This window comes from Bidens hawaiensis, unplaced genomic scaffold (assembly GCF_021521415.1).
Source record: "Bidens hawaiensis isolate Kalapana, Puna unplaced genomic scaffold, B.hawaiensis_p1.1 tig00039759_1, whole genome shotgun sequence".
Classification (NCBI taxonomy): Eukaryota; Viridiplantae; Streptophyta; class Magnoliopsida; order Asterales; family Asteraceae; genus Bidens; species Bidens hawaiensis.
The window spans coordinates 48968-72520 of NW_027497008.1; the positions used below are offsets into that span (position 1 = coordinate 48968).

Sequence of the window (23553 nt, forward strand, 5' to 3'; positions counted from 1 at the left end):
CTGTCTGCAGCCGTAGTTGTTGTCCGCCACCGCCGCTGCCGATCCTTTGCTGTTGTGTGCCGTTACTGTTCACCGGCCACCGCCGCCGCCATGCGCTTCTGCCACTACAGTCCATCACTGCCACCGCTGCCTTGTGCACCGCCATCGTCGGGTCTCGTTTGATCATCTAGCATTGCTCGTTAACTCTCGGTGTCTTAACCGGTTATTTATTAACTGAGGTAAAGAATAAATACATTGTCGGGTCATAATTATATTTATTGTTTGTTGTTTTACTGTGCGCGTATAGCTTTGTAACCGGATCCTATCAGGTTTTGTTTCGGTGCTGATTACCCGTTTATATTCTACTTCACATCTATTAATTAATTGGATTAAGTATTATTTGTCATACTTATTAAAACGGTTTTTAATAAATAAAGTTTTTTTCTGATCCCCACTGGATCCTAACTTCTACTCTTACTGCTCAATTTGTATGGACCAACAACCAACTTATGGTTTTCATGGAGAATAGAAATGAAACTATTTTCGTGCCCAAGAGAGTGAGTGACCCAATTACCTTTCTATTTGGATTTCAGGTACGTGACATAACACAAACCTAATGAATATATTGAACATAAATTGTATATTTTGTAAAAGGATACCACATCATTTAAAGTGGTGCCGACTGATTTGTCGTGTTATTACATTGCATGGCAAGAACTCCCGATATTTCAAAAACGATTAAAAAAATAACACAACTTACTTTCTAGTCTAATGTTCTTTTATATATCAACACAGATAAATATCATAGATATATACACATTCATGCACACACATACACATGTATATATTACGTGCACCCACTTATTCGCATATGTATAATAAAATATGTCATGTTATTTTATATAGTTTGATTGGAAATCCATTAATCAACCTAGCCGACGGGAAGAAAGACATTTTATCCTCCTTAACTTGGCTCCACCTGAAACATGCAAATAATTTTGTCATATTGACTTCTTAACATGCAAACATATGCATATATATATTACACACAAATCATGTGTGACCACACATATATGATGATGGAAACTAATAAGATCAAATGTCACAAAATGATATCACACCTGTAAGACTTTAGAAAGTAATGCAGAAACAGCGCGATTTGAAGCCGAGCCAACTCTGCTCCAGGACACAAACGAGATCCTCCTCCAAATGGTGAATAAAATGGGTTATTTCTCCAATTTGCCTTCTCCTTTCATATAAAAAAAATATATTAAGTTTCAAGCAATAGTGACACGTACAACATAAATATATAAAACAAGATATGCATATATAAAGCTCACTAGGTTCTTTGGATCCATCCATCTAAACGGATTAAAAGTAGTTGCTCTTTCATAGAAGTTTTCGTCTTGATGAACAACTGAAAGAAATGGAACCACAAAGCTTCCTTTGGGGATAACATAATCTACAATGGTGTTTGTGGCAAGCATAACTTGTGTTAAGAATCCAAACATGAAACATCAGTGTTATAGTTTTTTGCGTATTATATAGTACATGATTCTTACTTTTTCTGGGCTATATGCTTATATATGTTTCTAACATTTAAGTTAACATCATTCATAGATATTTTTCAAAAACTACGAGTAGAAAGAAATTTGGATCCGTTATTGACGAACATGCTTGGCAAATTAAATATTATGTGTGAGTTTATCTCGTTCATATACAGTACAGATGTATAACTTACAAACTAGTGTAAATGTACCTTGATATTCGACATCTTCTTTCGCTTCTCTCATCAACCAAATGGCAATCCCACCTAAACGAAGAGTTTCATCGATTACCTACATCAAGTTACAACAAATAAAATTTGCTAACCAGTTACAACATTGCACTATACTTACAATGCAATAAATTATTTTTATTCTACCATAAAAAGAACATAACATTTATTTTGTATTCTAAAAAAAAGAAAAAAAAACAATACTTTTCGTTAAATTTATAATTCATCTTGTAATGTTCTTTGTCGTATTGTAATTTTGGTTATTCGTGTTCTTTCAGTTGTTTTCTTATATTTCGTTACGTATACTAAATGAAATATAATATTGCACCACACTTAAAGTGCAATGAGTTATTTTTTGTTCTACCAAAAATAACATAATGTTTATTTTGTATTATAAAACATAGAAAACCAATACTTTTTGTTAAATCTATAATTCATCTAGTTGTGTTCTTCCTTTTCATATTGTAATTTTTATTATCAATGTTATTTTAGGTGATGTTTGTTTTTGAAGACAAAAATGTCTTTAATTTGATTTTATCCGATTTCATGTCTACAACTAAATATGTGGTTTGAATGTCTGTAATCTGAAAATATAATACTGTTTGTTTTATAAACTGGATAGCGTCTGCATAAGCTGAAAATTAGTTATCCATCATACATATCAAAGTAGATAAAATTTATTTAACGTCTGTAAACTACAAAAATAATTGGTGGTGATGTACGAAGTGTGAAAGTGAATGGTGGTGGACGAATGGTGGCAAACGGTTGTGGTAGGCGGTGAACGGTGGGTGGTGGTGATGGACAATTGTGGTGGGTGATGGACGGTGGTGGTGGTGGTAGTGGACGGTGTGGTGGCCGACGGTGGGCGGTGGTGGTGATGGACGGTGGAGGTGGCGAACGGTGGGTGGTGGGTGGTGGTAGTGGACGACAGTGGGTGGTGGCGATGATGGACGGTGGTGGTGGCGGGCGGTGGGTGATGGTGGTGGTCGGTGGTGGACAGTGACGGTGGGGGATGGTGGGTGGTGATAATGGACGTCGGTTGTGGCCGACGGTGGGTGGTGGTGGTGATGGACGGTGGTGGTGGTGGGAGGTGGTGGACGGTGGTGGTGGCGGTGGACGGTGATGGTGGGGGCGCACAGTGAGTGGTGGTGATGTTGAACATTAGGTGTTGATAGGATGTGAAGAAGTATAAAGAAGTTGAACAATAGCTTATTTTTTAAGACCATAAAAGCATTTTTCAGATCTTTTTTTTCTAAAAAAGCAAACAGTTTTCAGAAACATATGTCTGCACGTCTGCAGATGTAAGCCACTTGCAGACCTTTTAAGCAAAAACAAACAGAATCTTAAAACTTTTAGTTGTTTTCTTATATTTTAGTATGTATGCATTGTTAGAAAATAGTGAATATGCATTTTAACTAACATTATACACAAATAATTAAGTGTAATATACGGTTAATATAATTATTATTTTTAAGCATGGGAGGGAGGATCTACTTGTTTTTCAGTGGGGACTAGGCATCAACTAAGACTTTCTCCAATGTTCTTAAAATTCCAACCCGTGATGATGTGGAATTTGCCCAATTTTTCAAACACATTAAAGTTTGATTGATTATAATATATGCCCGAATGGAAGAGCCTTTTCTTTTTTAGTTCTTGTACATTTTTCATTAACAATTTCCTTTTTTTTAATATTAATTTCATCATCATGCAATAGATCATATTTACTTTATTTACTTTGCAATTCAATTCTTTTACAATCAATTCTTTACCAACCAACCTATTAAAAGATTTTTTGACTTTACAATCAATTCTTTACCAACCGACTTATTCACCATCTTATTTAAAACTTCCTTTACTTTAGAAGTAATTGTTTACTAACCTTTTTATTCAATACAAAAAAACCATTTATCCTTTGAATACACAAAGAAAACACAAATATACACCAAGTTTCCTCACATTCACCAAATTTACGTATCACCCTCACCATACAAAGAAAATGAATCAGAATCAAACCCAAAACATAAACTATACCTAGTTATTGAATCAAGGTATTGTGTATGAAAGCCCAAGCATATCACTTCCAAACTTCAGATTTCCCTAAACACAACTAAACCAACCATTACTGAATGTTGGTTTTCAACAGTTCCATCAAGTTTCTGGAGGGTTTCAACAAGCTTCACAACAACAACAAACGATGTTTCAACACTTTCAACAACAAATGATGTTCCATCAGTTTCAACAACAATGTCAACAACACCATATTCCTGCTATTTCAAGCACCAAAACATCATCAGTGGAGCCCTTTATCTTTAGTGTTGAAACTACTCCATCAACCCCAAAGAAAACAATAAATAAGGGGAAAAACCACAAAAAATGTGGAATCGTCTTCTGAAGTGAGACGCAAGAAGTGGACCTTGGAAGAAGAGATTATGCTTGCCAAGGCTTACGTGCACGTTTTTGAAGATTCAATTTTGGGAAATAACCAAAAGCGGTGTGCTCTTTGGGTCGAGCTTTAAAAATATTTTTGAAAAGATTGCAAGTGTATCAAGAGAGGACCAGCCATAACTTGAGATCACATTGGTCCATGTTAATACCCAAGGTGAACAGGTTCAATGACCTGTACATATGCATCAAAGAAAACATAAAGAGTGGTATGTCGAACGAAATGTTGTTGTGGGCAGTTCGAGAGGAATATGTTGGTGATACCAAGAATAATTCACCAAGCAATAATTTCAATACGAGCATTTTTGGGGGTTGTGAAGGACAAGCCAAAGTGGTTCTGACCAACCAAGGTGTACAGTTCTCAACCGCCCAAATGCTCAAAGACACCGAGAACCAGTGGATTGATGTGTGGGTGAAATACCGTGTGTGACATGAGTTATATCATGTGTTTTGTGTGTTTATATGTCTCGAACATAATTACTTTGAGTGATTTTACGTTACAGGTGAGCAGAGCTTAAAGGAGCTAAATTGGAGCATTTGGGATGGAGTGTAAATGAAGATATTGTTATGTGGAGTGATAAAGGATTTGAATACGAATACGTGGCCGAAAATGGGACATAAAACGGAGCTATAACGAATAAATTACGACTAAACAGTGCGGCAGGTACCTGCCCCCACCATAGCTTTCGGTGACCCACCATAGCTTACGGCGGGGGCTGTCGCCGTAAAGCAGACAGTGGCGACCGTAAGCACCACCATAGCTTACGGTGGGCCGACCATAGCTTACGGTCTACCAGACGGAAAAACGAGAATTTTTTGTTTTTATTAATTATTTAAGCCCGGTTAAACCCTATGACGGCCATCCTTCATACCCTAACATAATTGGACGAATTTGGAGCCTCTTGCCACCATCCTAACACCTCCCATTCATCACAATCTTCCATGTCATCATTCGCTCAAGAATCAAGTGAGTTGAAGATGCATATGCGAGGCTAATCTGTTCGTGACCATCTCCGGGCGTAGGGTTGAGTTGTTTATTAGATTGTTTGGTACTCTAAACCTTAACTTTTGGATTTTGTTTGTGTTCTTAAAGTGTTTTTGGTAATTGAATGATTTGAAGTTTATCAGCTAAACGATTTGTGGTCATCAACAACTAGGATTGAGTTCTTAGTGTCATTGACCTAGCTATCTTTATACGTAATACTGAGTTGATTCATCAACACCTAAAATTGACAATCAACAATATTATTGTTCAGCCGTGTCAATCATTCGGATTAAGTTATGATAATCAAGATAGTCAAACATTTAGTGTTTTGGTTTATTGATTCAAACGAAGAATACAATCTAATAGGTTTAATTATCTATCCAACTTGCTTCAAAACCTGAAACCTGGAGATTGTTTACTTTTTAATAATTGTTTACAAATCAAATTAATATTGTTTTCGTTTAACAAATCTTTTAAACTGCTTGACATCATTTGTCCACTTAGTTGTTAATTAATTTTTAATAAGTCATGAGTCAAACTTGCACCTTCCATTAATTCCCTGTGGAGACGACCTTACTTACCTGTACTAGTTATAGGTATTTAAGTATACTAAATACTTTTTTAGAGCATGAAATCTATATCAAAATGGCTTCGTTGTCAAGAAATTAACTTACAAAGTGCTAGTTTAGTTTAGCTTAGTTTAAATTAAATTTTAGTTTTTGTTTATTTTTCTTCATTAATTTTACGCGGGGTTGTGTTTTTTCATGTGTACAGTTGATCTTACAGGTTTATGCATACAAGATATTCTCGGGACAAAGAGCCACTACGGTTTGATCCGCAAATAGAAAACGCAGCAAAAAGAAACCGAGCAGCTCAAAGAAAGGGTTTTAATCAGCAGTCAGAAGCTGAAACTTCAAAACCAAAAGAAGAAATTATGAATAATCCAGAAAATCGAGACCCACATGTGTACTAGTTAGAGAATCAAGGGCAACCTCAGAATCAGGAACAGTCAATTCCTCAAAATGACATACCCCCACTTAATCGAAACCTGAATGCATATGCTGAACGCAGTAGAAACCGTAGAGGTGGTGACCACAATCAGAGACAGTTTAACATTAGAGATGATCGATCAGTCAGCACTGAACCACCGTATCGTCAGGGTTTATTTGAATTCGAGAGGGTGAATAGTAGACGAGGATTGTTTGATGATTATGAGGAGTTTGAGGATGAAGAAGAATTGGAGGATATGCATGGGGGGTCGGTATTATCAAAGAGATGAACCAAAACACCCGTGATGTAACCGAACACCTGAGCCCATTCAGCAACCAAGAAACCGCAGAGCAAAGAGAAGACAAGTTGTTCAAGAGCCACAGATTCCAAAGTATAAATTTGATGATGGGGTCCCGAGAGCATTTATCCTACCACCAGTTCAGGGGGTTCAAAGCCATTTCATTCCATAAGTGGCCACGAACCCATTACCCATTATTATTCCAGTCAGAGATGGGAGAACCTTTTCAGTGAGGCAAAGTTGTTTGTCCAGGATGCCTACATTTTTCGGGAAAGCCACAGAGGAGCCATACCTTCACTTGAGCGAGTTTAATTCAATATGTGCCATTATTTCCAGTCAGGGGTTCACTGCAGATGGTGGTGAAGTTGGTGGTTTTCTAGTTTAGTTTGAAGGATGCAGCAAAACAGTGGTTTCTATCATTGCCTTCATCTAGTATTTACATGTGGCAAGATTTAGCTCAGTAGTTTCTAGACGAGTATTACACGTCGCAAAGAACTTCAGAGGCCCGAACCGCCATCAGAAATTATCAACAACGAACGGGCGAAATGTTTCACTAAACTTTCACAAGGTTTAAGTTGTTATTGAGAACCTGCCCTTATCATAGAATAGCGTTGTGGGAGTTAATTAAAGCATTCCATGATGGTCCGTCTAACGATGATGTGTGTGATCTTCAGTCGACCACGAATGGGTCGTTTTTTATAAATGATGAGAATGAGGATTGGCGACACTTTGAGCGACATGCCATGAATTCTATGAGACAAGCTCAGTCAAACAGGATGGTGAAAAGGGTAGTCGTAAAAGCCGTAGAGAGTGGAGGTTCAGAGGATCGAATGGCAAGGTTAGAGATTAAGTTGGATCGATTGATGGTTGCGGGTACGAGAGAGAAAGGGAAGTCGGGAAAAGCATACCCCGTTTGTGAAGGGTGTAGCGAATTGGGACATGATTTGGCGAGTTGTGGGTTTGTAGAGGATGAAGAAGATGAGGAAGAAGAAGAGGTCAATTTTGTTCAAAGGGAAAGAAGATACAACAATAATTGTAATATGAACTCCAATACCTATCCCCCGGGCCTCAGAAACCACCCAAATTTCAGCTATGGAAACCCAAACAACCAGCAAAACCCAAATTTCCAAGGCAGTACTCAGAAAACAGGTTATCAGTCAAATCAGAGACAGTATAGAAACAGTTCAAGTAATGTTCAGAGTGGGTATAATCAGAGAGAGACTGATGGGTACAATAAAGGGTATGGTAAAATTGAGGGGTACAATCAAGGTAATAAGCAGAGTGGATCGTCAAGGGAAAATGAAGTGAGTACTAAGCTTGATACGCTGATGACATTGACACTGGAGGGTCAGAAGGAGTATAAGAAAGGCAAAGAGATTGCAGATAAGAAAGAAAGAAAGAAGAACTACTTGACATGTTAAACAACACCCTGTCTCTTAAGAAAAAAGCGATTGGTGATTGGAGAGTTAATATGAAAGACTACATGGAAATCAAAGAGAGAAAAAAAAATACTCGACATCCTGACTACTGAAATGGACCCGGTTCAAAAAGAGCAACATGACGGTTAGTGTGCTAGGATTAAAGCTAAGTATAACATGGATTAATTGTAGCATGTTTTTTGTAGTTTTATTAATTTGACTTATTTGTATTCACTGGTTTTCATTTTTATTAACTTTGTTTTTCTATTTTTTAGTAAGTTTGGTGTACTATTTAATTTTAGTTGGCTTGGTGTAGTATTTAACTTGCTTACCAACTTTGTTATTCTATTTCTTTTTATCCAACAACCACAATTGTGTGCATTCAATTTTGGGTAAGCTTTTTGCATGTATAGTATTTAATTTGTTTACCTAACTTTAAAAAAGCATCATTAAATACAACATGTGTCACTCTCAATTCCTTCATACTTTACCTATACTATTAACTCATTTCACTCTCATATAAAAAATAATAATTATGAGTGCACCAAATCCGTTTATGGATCTTGCAAGTAAACAAATTGAAGAACTATTGTCGAACAATATCGAAATAATCGCGCAACAATTTTTGGATCTCGACACCGATGAGGTCGGAGGTTGTTCCCGACAAAAAGGGAAACGCAAATACATTGAAAGGTGTCGTGAAGATGGTGCTAATCGTATGTGGAACGGTTATTTTTCTCCTAATCAGGTGTACCACGAGTCTTACGTTAGACAACGATTCCGGATGAGCATTCGTTTATTTAACCTTAGGTGCAAAGGAGTCGAACTACTCGAGATCGGCTAGTGAAAAAGCCCGAGCTTAATCGAGCCCGAGCCCGAGCTCGAGCCTAAAATTAAGCTCGTTTAATAAACGAGCCCAAGCGCGAGCTTCACTTATCGAGCTCAAGCCGGCTCGCGAGCCTAAACGAACCTGTCATTTATATAAACTTTAATATATATTTAATAATATTAATTAATATGTATAATGTTATGAAAAAATAACTAAAAATAACTATATATATATATTATTTTATACATAAATGTAACGTACTCGTTTGAGATTTATTTAAATAAATAATATAAGTTTGTTTTTGTCGTTTGTCGTGTTACGTTAGTTAATTTAATTAAATACTTATAAGATGAAAGCAAAGATTAAAATGGTTTATGTGCTTAAACACGATTATGGGCCTAAAGTCTCGAGCTTAGCCTATATAAATGAAACTAAAACCCTAATCCTCCTCATTATTACCTCATCATTTTATCCTCATCAGACACTCATACGTACACACACTGCTCATACACACCCAAGCATTTCACCTTCTTATTTCATCCAAGAGAGTTAGCAGCAGATATTCTATTACCCAAGAAGATTCATCTAAGATTTATAGTGATTCAAGATCTAACCATCTATAAGGTATGTCACATGTTAAGTTTTAAGTCTCATCCTTTACGATTCATCCTCCAACTGTTTTGTTATTATGAAGTAATAAACGAACAAATGGATGTTGAAAAACACGAAATGAACCGTGCCAAACCGACCTAAACAAACTCTATTTGAACCAAGTAATAAAATGGATTTCCGGTTTAAAAATAATACGACATATGTATGTATAGATGTAATGAACTTGGGTCTAATGAAACCCGAATCCCCACCAAATGGACTAAAAGTATTCAAATCAAAGGAACCGAATGACAATAAGGGAACTCGGTTCGATTAAGTCTAATAAAACGAAAAATCGACTCGAGGGAATAGTGTCGACTCGACTAAAAACATGGAGTTGAGCCAATTGAAATCACTAAGTTGAGCCGAGTGCAAAATGGAGTCGAGTCGATTGGAACCATTGAAAACTAAAAGCATGAAGTCGACTCGATTGGAACACATATTTGACTCGAGCAGAATGGTGTAGGGCAAGTGAGGTCGATTGGAGTCTCAGTCGAGTAGAAGGGTACTCGACCCAAACACCCAAACCAATCGAGACCATAGACTCGATCCGAATACTTAGCCAATGAAACAAGGCAGGCCCGAAACAAATACATAACTCGATTGAAAAAGAAAACTCGAGCCAAACATGTGAAACTCGAGTGGACTGTGACGGCTCGATTCAACTCGAGTGGATTGGTGACGACTCGATTCAACTCGATTGGAATGAATGAAGCTCGATCCAAATGGGGAACCCGGGTAACAGCTCCAACCTCTTTCTTTCTGTTTCACGTCGTCGCGATGCCGGAAAAAAAACGATGAAGTTGGCGGCTAAGGAAGTGCAGATGAAGGTGAAAGAGATGGGGGGTAGGGTTTTCTTATAAAAGGTGAGGAGGGGCATTATGGTAAATTCAGCTCAAACAATGATAATAATAATAATAATAATAATAATAATAAGATAAGAATATAATCCGAACTTAAAGCCAACTCGTTTAATAACCTGTAACCCGCCTCAAATAAAAGAATACGATTAGAGGGTAAACCGAGCAACCAACTCGCTAAGGAAAGGATTCATTAACGAGTGATAACCTATAAATATATATATGTGTGTGTGTGTGTGTGTGTGTGTGTGAGACAATAATGGATATAAATATGAGAGGTTAAAACAAGCAAAAGTCAAGTATAAGCCCGACACGAACCCAAACTCGTTTAAAGAAACGTTAACTCATAAACACGTTAAGAATTTAAACTAATGATAATGAAATAAGAAGAATAGTAAATATATATATAATATATATATATATATATATATATATATATATGATAATAATAATAATAAAGGCCCTTAAGAATGCAAACTAATGAAGACGGTTCTTTAATAAAATAAAGTTAAGAATATCATACTAATACGATCGGCTAAAGGAGATTACATGTTCGGTTTCGTTAACTTAAAAGTTAACTCCGTTAACTTAGGAAAATAAAGAAGTTTAAAATAGAAAATTAATACGTGTACGTTATTAATAAACAGTTAGTCGAGCTCCGTTGAAGAAAGACATTACGATTAACTCAGAAAGGAATCGTCTCCAAGTGAGTTCTAGCACCTTTCTCTGTGATGTTTTCGGGGCTGTGTATATAGTCCTATGTGATAGTTAATACACTTATCCTAAGTGATAAGTGTATGATATGTGTATGGTTATTTATTGAATGTTGTATGAATGTGCATATATAAATATAATTATTATATATGCAATTAAAAGATGTGTAAAGTATGCATGTATGATAGCAAACGTATGAAGTAAATGTATGGACGATTGATGGGACATGTATGGTTGTATGGTTAAGTGAGACAAAGGGACCAAATCCTAATAATATCTGAGATAGAGGGACCAGACCCAAATAATATCTGAGATCGAGGCAGGAGGGACGGACCAGACCCTATTAATATCTAATATTGGAGGGACCAGACTCTAACAATATCTGAGATTTGAGGGACCGGAGCCTATTAATATCTGAGATTTGAGGAATCAGACCCTAATAATATCTGAGATTGGAGGGACCAGACCCTATTAATATCTGAGATAGAAGGGACCAGACCCTGAAAATATCTGAGATAGAGGGACCAGACCCTAATAATATCCAAGATAGAAAAAGTAGGATAGTTTACGGTATACCATAGGAAAAGTATGAAAGAAAGTATATAAATACGTATGTATGTACGTAAAGTATGTATGAATGAGATATAGCAAGTAAAGTATGAAATACGTATCTCCGGACACGTATAATTATGAACTTGAAAGTATTGTATGTTAATTGATTAACTATAACTCACTTAGCGTAGCTGGCTTTTAGTATGCATGCAGGTGAGTAGGATGAGGCAGGTTGCTTAAAGTGGGACACGTGACAAATAAAAGAAGACTGACATCGAAGAAAAGAAGAGTCACGTGTTATTTATATTTATATTAAGACTTATGTTATTTCATTTTAAAAACAAAGTACTTATGTTATGAAGATGGTTGACTTTTATTTCGTAATTTGTTTTAATTAACTCTGATTTTTTCCAATTATTTGAATGAGTAAAGTCAACCAACATGAAAGTAGGGCACCCGAGGGTCGAGGGCATTACAATAAAATTGTAAATGAATATATATGTATATATACACACACACATAATTATAAATATAAAAAAATTAATTAATAAAGAGTAAACGAGCCGAGCCCGAGCTGAGCTCGAGCTTGAGAATATACTCACGAGCCAAGATCGAGCTTTGAAAATAGAGTTTGAATCAAGCCAAGCTCGAGCTCCATATAAGTAAAACGAACCGAGCTCGAGCCTAGTCGAGCTCGGGCTCGGCTAGCACCCCTATTTAACCTGATTGTTGAGTGGTTAAAATAACACAATAGCTGGTTTTCATAGAGATATGACGCAATAGGTAGAAAAGGTCTTTCACAACAAGAAAAATGCACAGCGGCTATCTGTAAGTTGGCATACGGGGTAGCAGTTGACGAAGTCGATGAATACGTACGCATTGGTGAGTCTACTGCTATCCTTTGCTTACAAAAGTTTGGCAGGTCTATTATTGAAATTTTTGGTGAAGAATACCTTAGAAGAGCAAATAAACCGGACATTCAACGGTTACTTGAGGAGCATTTAAATGTGCAAGGCTTCCAAGGAATGCTTGGAAGCGTTGATATATGCATTGGAGTTGGAGAAACTGTCCAACTGCATGGAAAGGTATGTATACGCTTGGTGACCATGGTCGACTGACCATTATGCTAGAAGCGGTTGCTTCTCATGACCTATGGATTTGACATGCATATTTTGGAGCGGCGGGTTAAAATAATGGCATCAATGTGATTAATTGGTCGCCACTTTCAACGAAGTTTTAAAGGGGAATGCACCACATTGTAACTTTATGGTGAATGAAACGCAATATACACAAGGGTATTATCTTGCTGACAGAATCTATCCAGAGTGGTCGACACTGTCAAGAGTTTTTCATATCGACATTCCAATAAATTAAGGTCTTTTGCCAAACGTAAAGAGTCGGCAAGGAAGGATGTCGAGAGAGCCTTTGCTGTTCTTCAAGCTAGGTGGGCAATTATTCATGGTCCAGCAAGATCTTGGAGCTTAGACAATATTACTAACATAATATATGTGTGCATCATATTGCATAATATGATTATAGAGGATGAAGGCCATGCCATATCTAATTGGGCACGTCAAGATCATGAAGATAATCCACCAAGTTACAGTCATGGAGTCGTGCCCGCATTTGCAGCACAACTGCAAAGGTTTAGAAATTTACGTAGTAAGGAGGAGCATCTTGCAATCCGGGTGATTTGGTGGAACACCTATGGGCAAATGAAGAGTAGTTTATGCTTATTTTTTAAATGCTTTTCTTTAAATCTAGTTTACTTTTTATTTTTCATTTTTATGTAATGCAATTTCTCTGTTTTTATGTTTTTTTTTATTATAGTCTAGTTTAATAATTTTTTTATATTACTTATTTACTTATATTAGTTATTTAATCATATAACTAATCAAATATTTTATTATAACTTAAGTAATTAAATTTAAAGAAAAAATGGTGATAAGGTCAGTTGAGTAGGCAATTAAGGGCACCATTACCATTGGAGGTGAAATTGAGTTTTTAAAAAAATTGAAAGAATTTATAAAAATATGATGTGATAGTCGACTGGACGACTAAAGGCATATAAAGGACCTCTTTAGCATTAGAGATAGTCTATGATTCATTTAAGTAGTAGATCTTTTTTTTCTTTAGCCCTTTTAAGTAGACCCCTTCATAAATGCTTGAGAAGCACCAAAAGATCGAATTTCAGAGAGAAGGAAACCAAATATTTTGGTGATTATTCACTACATGAATTTAAGCTTTAGTGGAGAAATTGTGAGGTCTTTTTATTTGTGGAAGAAGATGAACTAAAGAAGAAAGAAAAAAGTGGCTATTATTCCAACAAAAACTTTGTAAAACTGAAAATAACGTTTTATATTAATTAATCCCTCTTGATACAATAAAGTTACAAACTACCTTTAGTTTTATTTTAATTTTAAACAACCTAGAGGTACATAATATGCGGCATTAATAACTAATTAAAAATAGTAGATTTAATACAAGTAATTAACGATGAATAATGTGTTTTAATGTTGAATTACTCAAATAATTTAGGTTTTACGTTTCAGGTCATTGTGGTATATGTATTTATAATTGTGTTTACGTTTGAGGTAATTGTGTAATATGTATTTATCATCGTGTTTTATGTATTAGATAATTTGTTGTTATTTTATCTTTATATTTACGTATTATTTTTACACAACTGTATCATTAGCATTTAAAAAAAACACAATGATAATTTGAAATACACAATGACGAAAAAACACAATGACAGGCAAAAAGACACAATGACGAAAAAAGACATAATGACAAACAAAAAGACACCATGACGTAATTTTTGTTTTAATTTTTATATAACAAAGTCATACTCATATTAAGATAAAAAACGCTTGTTATTACGGTGATTTTTTTTTAAATATCAAATGAAAAAGCTATAGACGTTATAAAATTATGGGAGAATTGACGTGTAACTTGAATATGAAGAGAGAAAATATGTACCATTACTTTTATACCAGTTTTCCTTTGGTTTTCACTTGACACATGTAAATTAACTATTGTTTCTCACACGTCTCATTTTTGTTAGCCTTTGTAAAATAACTCAACCCTATATATATATATATATATATATATATATATATATATATATGAGTATTATTACAGAACTTTTAAATTATTTAAGAACTTAAAAGAACTCTTAATAACTAACAGCTTTTATAAAAAATTTTGTATGTTAATGTTATTTGAGTGTAGTTTATCACTTTTTATATCTGTATTTACGGTTACAATTATGAAAATTAGTTTTTACGCATATCTAATTTTATTTAGATATATGTAAATTTGTTATTAGATAAATTTTACACATATGTAAACTTGTAATTTATATATGTAATAAATTTTTTTTATATAAAATATGGTAAAATTAATCTCAAACAATGTTAATATATGAAAAAAAATTAAAAAAAATGTTTGGTTGTTATGAGTTCCAAGAAGTTATTAACTTGTTGGAGTTCAGAAATGATACTAACCATATATATATATATATATATGGGTGAGTTAAAATAAAAAGAGATAGTTTTCTAGGAAGACTAGGAATAAATCATAGCCATTGGATCATGTTAATCAATGGTTGAGATTTAAAATTAATAAAAACCGACATAGTTTCATAGAATTATTTTTTACCATAGATTTTAATGCCAAATGTCAAAATCTATTGGTTCTTATAATTCCTAAGAAACTCTTTATTCTTATTTGAACCCTTTTCTATATATATATATATATATATATATATATATATATATATATATATATATATATATATAGAAAAGGGGAGGGATTTTTTGATAACCATGTTGAGTTGTAAGAATTTAAGAACTCTATTCTAGGCTACATGTGACATTCGTCAATTTTTGGGATTCATAATTGTATTTGTAAACCCGACCCGATGGGTCATTTCGATATATTATTGATCATTTAATAGAAGCGTTCCCGACATTTATGTTAAAACATTCGTTCATTTATTTCTACGTTCCATTTCTCGAGACTTATCGATAACACGCTTAAACGCGTAAATAATCCAAAACCGAAACTATATATGTTAAATGTAAAGTTTAGGGTTAAAAACGTAAACTTTAAATACTTTTTATAACTTAAAAGATATTAAGCCTCATTTATAATGTTTAAGAAACTCGAGGGACCTGAAATGTAAATACTATTAAATTATTTATTATTATTTTTTTTTAAATCAACCCAACCCTATCTCGTCCCCCTTGTTCCACCGTTTTTCCGACCACCCTCCGGCCGCCGGAATCGGAGCCGGAGGTGACCCAAACACCACCAAACCTTATTGTTTTAACCAAATAATTATATAAACGTGTTTCTCCGTTAACCTAAAATATTAACCAACTAATTAATTGCGATTCCTTGCCGTAAATCACCCCGTAATCGTCGCCGGAAAATCCGGGTAAATCACATTAATGCATTGACGTGTATACGCTCCGATTAGTTGTATAAATAGGGACCTAAGCCTTATTACAACTCGCTCATAACCTTCTTTCCCTCTAATTCTCTCTACAATAGCCGTAATAATCCGGTAAAGCTTCGGCTCCGGCGAGTTCTTGTTCTTCGCCAAATCAACACCAGTTAAGGTAATTGTAACATGCATTCGATCAGTTTTGATCTAACAAACAAAACCCCTAACGTGATTTTAACAAACTTGAAACAGAAACTGAGATTGAAAAATCTAGGGTTCATGTGAAGAAGATGAACCTGAAGTATATTATATATATATTCTTTCTTATACCTTAACTGAATTACTTGCTAGTCCAACTGGTTAACTTCGTTGTCCGGTAACCAACAGACCCGGGTTCGAAACCCGGGTCAAGCTTTTTCTTTTTGTAAACTGTTCATTGTTATTATTATTATTATTAATTAAAACTATTAAAAAACTAATACTATATATATATAATTGAAACCATGTTCATAACGAATATGAGGCCTAGCTCAGTTGGTTAAACATGAAACTAATAACCTCCGGACCCGGGTCAGTCACGTTTTTTTTTATAACAGTTTATTTATTTATAACTAATAAATCATTGTAAGCAATTAAAAATCAAAATAAAATTATAAAAACTTTTTTTAAGTTAAATAAAATTATATAAATTAACTATAAAATGTATCTCACCATTTTACACTAGAAACCGAGTTTTTCATTCTCGTAAACCGTAACTAAAAATCGTATATTAATTGCGATTTAAACTTTAATATATTAAAAACCATCTCGTTAAAACAAAACTTATATTTTTCGACTTGTAAACATTAGTTCAAGTATTTCAAACATACAAACTTCGTATCCCCGCCGTTAAAATACTTAAACCATATTAATAACCGAGTTCCGTTAAAACATAAATAATAATATAATAATCAAATGGCCGTAGAATTGGTAATAAATTATATTAAAATAATAACTACCTTCTAAAACTATTATGCAATTAATCAACTTTAAAATCCCATTAGAATAGCCGTTAAAAGTCGTGTTTATTCTTATTTATAGTTCGTACGGATTGACCGCTTCGGTTTCCTTTGACGCCTTCAAGTTTTCTTATTCCTTTTTCACTTCAATTACTAAGGTGAGTTTTTCACCACCCCTTTTTAATATTTTAATGTTTTGGGATAGCATATGTATCCTTATAAAAATTCAAGTATTATTTCTTCTATTACCAAAACTACAATTCGTATATGGACTTGTGTGTTACTTGTATTACTTGCACGAATATTACTTGCACGATTGAGAAGCCTCATTAAGTATGATCATACGCCCCCCTTTGCACTCCGGTCCATTTGTATCGAGTGGAAAAGGGCCTCATTATCCAAGTACGTTGGTTGTTACCAATTGGAAAGGACCTTACTTGCGCGATTATCCAAGTACGTTGGTTGTACCAACTGGAAAGGACTTACTTGCTCGTTTATTACATGTCTAGGAATTGTATGGTTTTTATGTACGTATTTAAACTATGGAAACTCACCAGCTATATTTATAGCTGACCATATTTTATACATATGTTACAGGTACCGTGATTAGAGGTTGAAGTATTGAAGACACTTAGATTACTTAGGGTATTTCAATAAAAGAACTATTGTTATGGTTATGTTTTGGGTTTGAACTTGTATTGTTACTTTCGAACTTGTGTTACTTGGCTTATTAAATGAATTAATGTTATTATGGTCACTTAATAGTGCCACGTGTGTTTGAGCAATCTGTACGTCACACCCGGGCGTTTCCACTTAAGCCGGGGTGTTACACTTCACATTTAATTAAATGGATTGGAATATGTAGTTGGGATTAAATCTGGCAAAAAAGTCAAAGTATGAGAGAGAATAAAGATGTAAGTGGTTACACTAACTTTTACGTCCGTTACACATGTGTAAAAAGTCGACTCGGTGCGTAAAAAAATCTGTAATTTTTTTACGTGTATGTAACCTACATATATTACGCATGTGTAAAAAAATTCGAAAAATATCGTTACACTGAGTTCTTTCGAGTTCTTAAAACTCAAAAAATCATTATACAATAGTGTTTTATTGCATATAATATAACACAATTGCATTATACAATGCATACTATTGAATATATGCAAATACAACACTAATAATTATATGCAATACACACTATCTATGCAAATACAACAATAATAATTGTATGCAATACAAACTATCACATATAAGTAATCCAACACTGATACACATATGCACTATATCGATTTTTTTTATTTTTGTATATAATATAACACAATTGACTAATACAATACAAAAAATTACGTATATACTATTCAACACTATTGCACATATCAAACTATACACTAGTGCACATATGCAATAAAAAAAGTTGATTTATTGCATATATGTACTACAACGAGTTTTTTTTAATTATTTTTTTTAATTTTTTGTTTATTTTTATGTTTTTTTCTAGTGAAGAATAACAACATATAAGAAGAATGAAAGAAAAAAAATTTAAAAATATTTTTTTAATTAAAATTATAGAGAGAACTCCTACTTATATAGAGAACTAGAGAACTAATAAAAAAATATTTTTAATTTAATTAACAAAAATATTTTTAAAATTTTGTTTCGTTCATCCTTCTTATATGTTGTTATTCTTCACTAGAAAAAAATATAAAAACAAAAAAATAATATAAAAAACTCGTTGTAATGCACACATGCAATACATCGACTTTTTTTTTCTTGCATATGTGCACTAGTGTGTATTTTGATATGTGCAACAATGTTGAATAACATATATGCATATTTTTTGTATTGTATTAGTGCAATAGTGTTATATTATTTACAAAAATGTAAAAAATCGATATAGTGCTTATGTGCATTAGTGTTGTATTACGTATATACGATAGTAATTATTAGTGTTGTATTTGTATATATTCAATAGTGTGTATTGTATAATGCAATTGTGTTGTATTATTTGCATTAAAACACTATTGTATATATGCAATACACATTAGTACACATATGCACTACATCGACAGTTTTTTTTAGGAACAATATTATCTTATTAGAAGGAGGAAATAAAAAAATTACAAAATATTTTTTTAAAAAAAGTTAAAAATAATTCTTTGTTAGTTCTCTAGTTTTCTTTTTGAAAGGAGTTCTCTCTAGATCCCACCCCTATATACATACATATATATATATATATATATATGGGAGGGTTATCCTAAAAATAAGTAGTTTACTAGGAAGATTAGGAATAAATCATAGCAATTGGATCATATCAATCCATGGTTGAGATTTAAATTACCAAAAACCGTCATAGTTTCCTAAAATTACTGTTTCACCGTTATAGCCGACATAATTTACTAGACTTGCTCTTTCATCATAGTATCAATGCTGCATGTCAAAAATCTATTAGTTCTTACTATTACTAGAAAACTTATTTTTATTTGAACATCTCTCTCTCTCTCTCTCTCTCTCTCTATATATATATATATAGAGAGAGAGAGAGAGAGGATCAAGAGAAAAATATTCATTATAGAAAAAACTTAAAAACTCATAAATAATTATTTTTAATCAAAAATAAAAAATATTTTCAAATTTGTTTCTTCCAATCTTCTTATATTTTGTTACCTTTTACCGGGGAAAAAAAAGACGATGTAATGCACATATGTATTACTGTGCAATACTGTTATTACATATGTGCAATACTGTGTAATTTTATGTTCAATAGTGTTTAATTGCATATATTTCAATATTGAGTATTATATATGTAGTAGTGTTGTATTATATACAAAAAATAAAATATAATAAAATCGATGCAGTGTATATGTGCATTAATGGTGTATTACATATACGTATTAATATGTATTCGAAGTGCGCATTAGTCTTATATTGCATATATACAATAGTCTGTATCAAATATATGCAATAGTGTTGTATTCTGTGTAATACAACACTCTTGCATATATGCAATACACACTATTGCACATATGTACTACATCAACGAGGTATTTTTTTTTTCTTTTTTTGTTTTTAACAATATCAACATATAAGAATAATGGAAGAAAAATAAGCAACAAAAATTTTTTTGAAGTTAAAAATAATTATTTATGAGTTTATAAGTTTTCTCTTTAAAATAAGTTTTCATTTGATTTCATATATATATATAGTGAGAGAATCAAGAGAAAACTCATCTTTAGGGAGAAAACTTAAAAAATCCTAAAGAATTATTTTTAATTAAATATAAAAAAATATTTTCAAATTACCGTTTTTGCCATTATTCTTATATTTTGGTCCCCTTCACTCGAAAAAGATAAAATAAAAACCCGTTGTAATGCACATACGTATTACTGTGCGAAACCGTTGTATTACACATGTTTATTACTATGTATTTTTAAGTTCAATAGTGTTTAATTGTATAGATTTAATATTTGTGTAGTAGTGTTGTATTATATGCAAAAATAATAATAATAATAATAATAATAATAATAATAAGTTAAAAGTTTATTTAGTGCACATGTGCGTTAATGTTGTATTACACATACATCCTAATGTGTATTCGATGTACGTATTAGCCTTATATTGCATATATACAATAGTGTGTATCAAATATGTGCAATGGTGTTGTATTCTATGCAATACAACACTTTTGCATATATGCAATGCACACTATTACACATGTGTACCACACTGACAAGGTTACCGACGAGGTTACCGACAAGATTTTTTTTTTGGAACCAATAACAACATATAAGAATAATGGAAAAAAAAATAAACTTCAAAAAAAATTTTTAAAAAAAAAGTTAAAAATAATTCTTTATGAGTTTTTAGGTTTTCTCTTTAAAAAGAGTTTTCATTGGATCCCATCCCCTTATATATATATATATATAGAGAGAGAGAGAGAGAGGGAGAGAGAGAGAGGTGAGTTAAAGTAAATATATAGATAATTTTCTACGAAAAATGGGAATATATGTAGACAATTGGATCTACTATCTAGTGATTGAGATTAATAGTTTTCAAAATACCAAATAGTATCATAGGATTTAGAATTTAGACTACATAGTTTCCTAGATAGACACACATAGTTTCCTAACTCTAAATTTTATGTTCTTCCTACTCTTCTTAGAAAACTATGTATTTTTATTTTAACCATTTATATATATATATATATATATATATATATATATAGTGTGCAATTTGTTTTTCATTTCTTAATGTATTTTCTTTTAGAATTGTGAATAGTATATATATAATGTGTGTATTTGTTTTTTCGACAAAATGCTATAATATATGACCAAAACATAGCTCGTTTTGTGTAAAATGAAAGATAAACTTACATGTTGAGTTAATGACATCGATTTGTAGTCTTCCCATGCTAACATATCAACTTCACCACCCAAATCATCTCTTTTATTTCTTATTTGTTGGTGCTCCTCCTATAAAACAAGATTGACACACTTTTTGTTCAACAAAAGATCAAGGATTTTGAATACTCTCAGTAAATATAACAAAGTTACGATCAGGGTTTGGTGTTACTATGATACTTTAGGGGCTTATTATTTGTCCTCTTCACTAGATATAACATATAATAAAATGTGGCATATGGGTTTGATAATAATCGTAGAACTTTTTGAATGTCAAGATCATTAATTTTATAACAACTAACAACATAATTCATATAGTTTCTTGTTATGATCCTTGAGTTTATTAAGTTTGTTCATTTTAAACGGCTTTTTGATTTCACAATAAGCTTATGGGTCTACCAAATATCAATACCCGAGTTCGAATTCTAAGACAGAACTTCGGTCGTTCACTATTAGTTTAACGTTCGATATTCTAATGCAGAACTTCGCGAAGAGGAAACCACTAAGTTTCTTATTAAGCTACTTGTGCTATTACTATCATGACAATGATTATATTGTTATTATGATTAAGTTTCTTATTATTATTATTATTATTATTATTATTAAAGCACAGAAGTTAATTTAAACTCAGAATTACTAATTGCAACAAATCCAAGCAAACTTGATTTAAAGCATTATTAATTATTATTGTTTTTTTAGTCAGGAAGTAAACTCCGGCAGTCCGCCCATGAAATTGCATGTGATATCTAACAATAGTTTTCTTATATATAAATCAAATTACCATGCATGTGCTTTTATTTCAAAAAAACGGCCATCATATCCTCGATGTGTCCCCAAAATATATATATACACGATGTATGATAATATTTTTATTAGTTACCCTTGATTAGATAGAAGAAGTACGTACCTACAACGTACCATCATGATTTATAAATAAGAAAAGGAAATGAATGAGCTTACCAAGAGTTGATTATAGGCGAGTGGAGAATGGGTCAAGAAATAAATGGCGAAAAGCATAGTTTTAGCTGTTGTCTCATTTCCGGCGAATAAGAGGTTGATGATGAAGTCAGCAATTGCTTCATCTGGGAGACTGCCCTCCACCACAAGTCTCCCCACCAAGCCACCATCGTAGCCAACGCCATGCCTTCTTATTATTTTATTGATCTTTCTGATTATATTGTTTCTTGCCTGTCAAAAGAATGAATTAATTTCGTAATTAGGTAACTAACTAATTAATTAGCGTGACTTACGTTCATGGCGGTGTGATAAGCAAATCCAGGTAAATTGATAGGAAGAGAAAGACATCCATCTACAAAGTCTGAGAATAGTTGTGCCATTTCACCCACTTCCTTGTCGCTTGATGCTCCTAGAAGTTGACTCACCATTAAGTTAATAGCCAACTAACCAACCAAACCAACACCACACACAAAATCATCCATCCATCCATCCATCCATCCATCTCTCTAGCTAGCTAATAATTAATTAATTAATAATATTCTAATTACCTTTCTACATACATCCTGAGCAATATGGTCTGATTATGGTGCAAACCAGCGAATGTTTGATTTAATACCATTTGGATATCTTTCAAGAAACGAGTCTTGAGGGTGTCAGAACGCATCATATTCGAAGCAATTGTATGGAGCTTTCGGTGTTGATCTCCTTGAGCGGTGATCACGCCGTTTGTCCCAACCAAGTCACGGAAGGACTTGGGATAACTCGATTTGAATAGCTTTCCTTCGTTGTGCATTACATATCTATTGAAAATCGGATCAGCAGATACCACTGCCTTTCTCCCAAATATATTGCATGAGAATATCTTTCCATACCTACAAACCAAGTGTACCTACTTTTTTACATATGTGACACAAAATAAACTTTTAATTTTCATAGCAAGCTAGAGAGACCTTATATAAAAAAATATCATAACTTATATACTTATATATATATAGAAGATTTCATTTAAGAACATGGTTGAGATGTAAGAACTTTAGAACTCATCCAAACCATTAATTAATTAAATCAATGGTAGATATCTCATATTAACTTTCAAATGCAACATGTGGCTAGGAATTACTAAGGTTAAAATGTAATTGAGCATTTACCTTCTCTCTCCTATCATAAATACTCCGTCCCTTTTCTCTCTTAATTTTTTTCAATCAAATTTCTATCCATCTAAAAATTCATTCATCTTCATACCAAAATCCGGT

The 23553-nt window shown here is 33.0% G+C and overlaps 1 pseudogene across 1 annotated transcript in view; it reads right to left on the reverse strand.

Moving 5' to 3' along the window:
* Positions 1–818: 818 nt before the first annotated feature.
* Positions 819–23553, reverse strand: part of LOC143591518 (abietadienol/abietadienal oxidase-like) — an 83503-nt pseudogene continuing 60768 nt past the window's right edge. The window contains exons 2-9 of the transcript XR_013145700.1: positions 22849–23172; positions 22594–22743; positions 22304–22531; positions 21317–21415; positions 1739–1817; positions 1320–1441; positions 1101–1228; positions 819–958 (exon numbers count right to left, since the gene is read on the reverse strand). The product of XR_013145700.1 is annotated as an abietadienol/abietadienal oxidase-like (transcript). The remainder of the gene's footprint in view (positions 959–1100; positions 1229–1319; positions 1442–1738; positions 1818–21316; positions 21416–22303; positions 22532–22593; positions 22744–22848; positions 23173–23553) is intronic.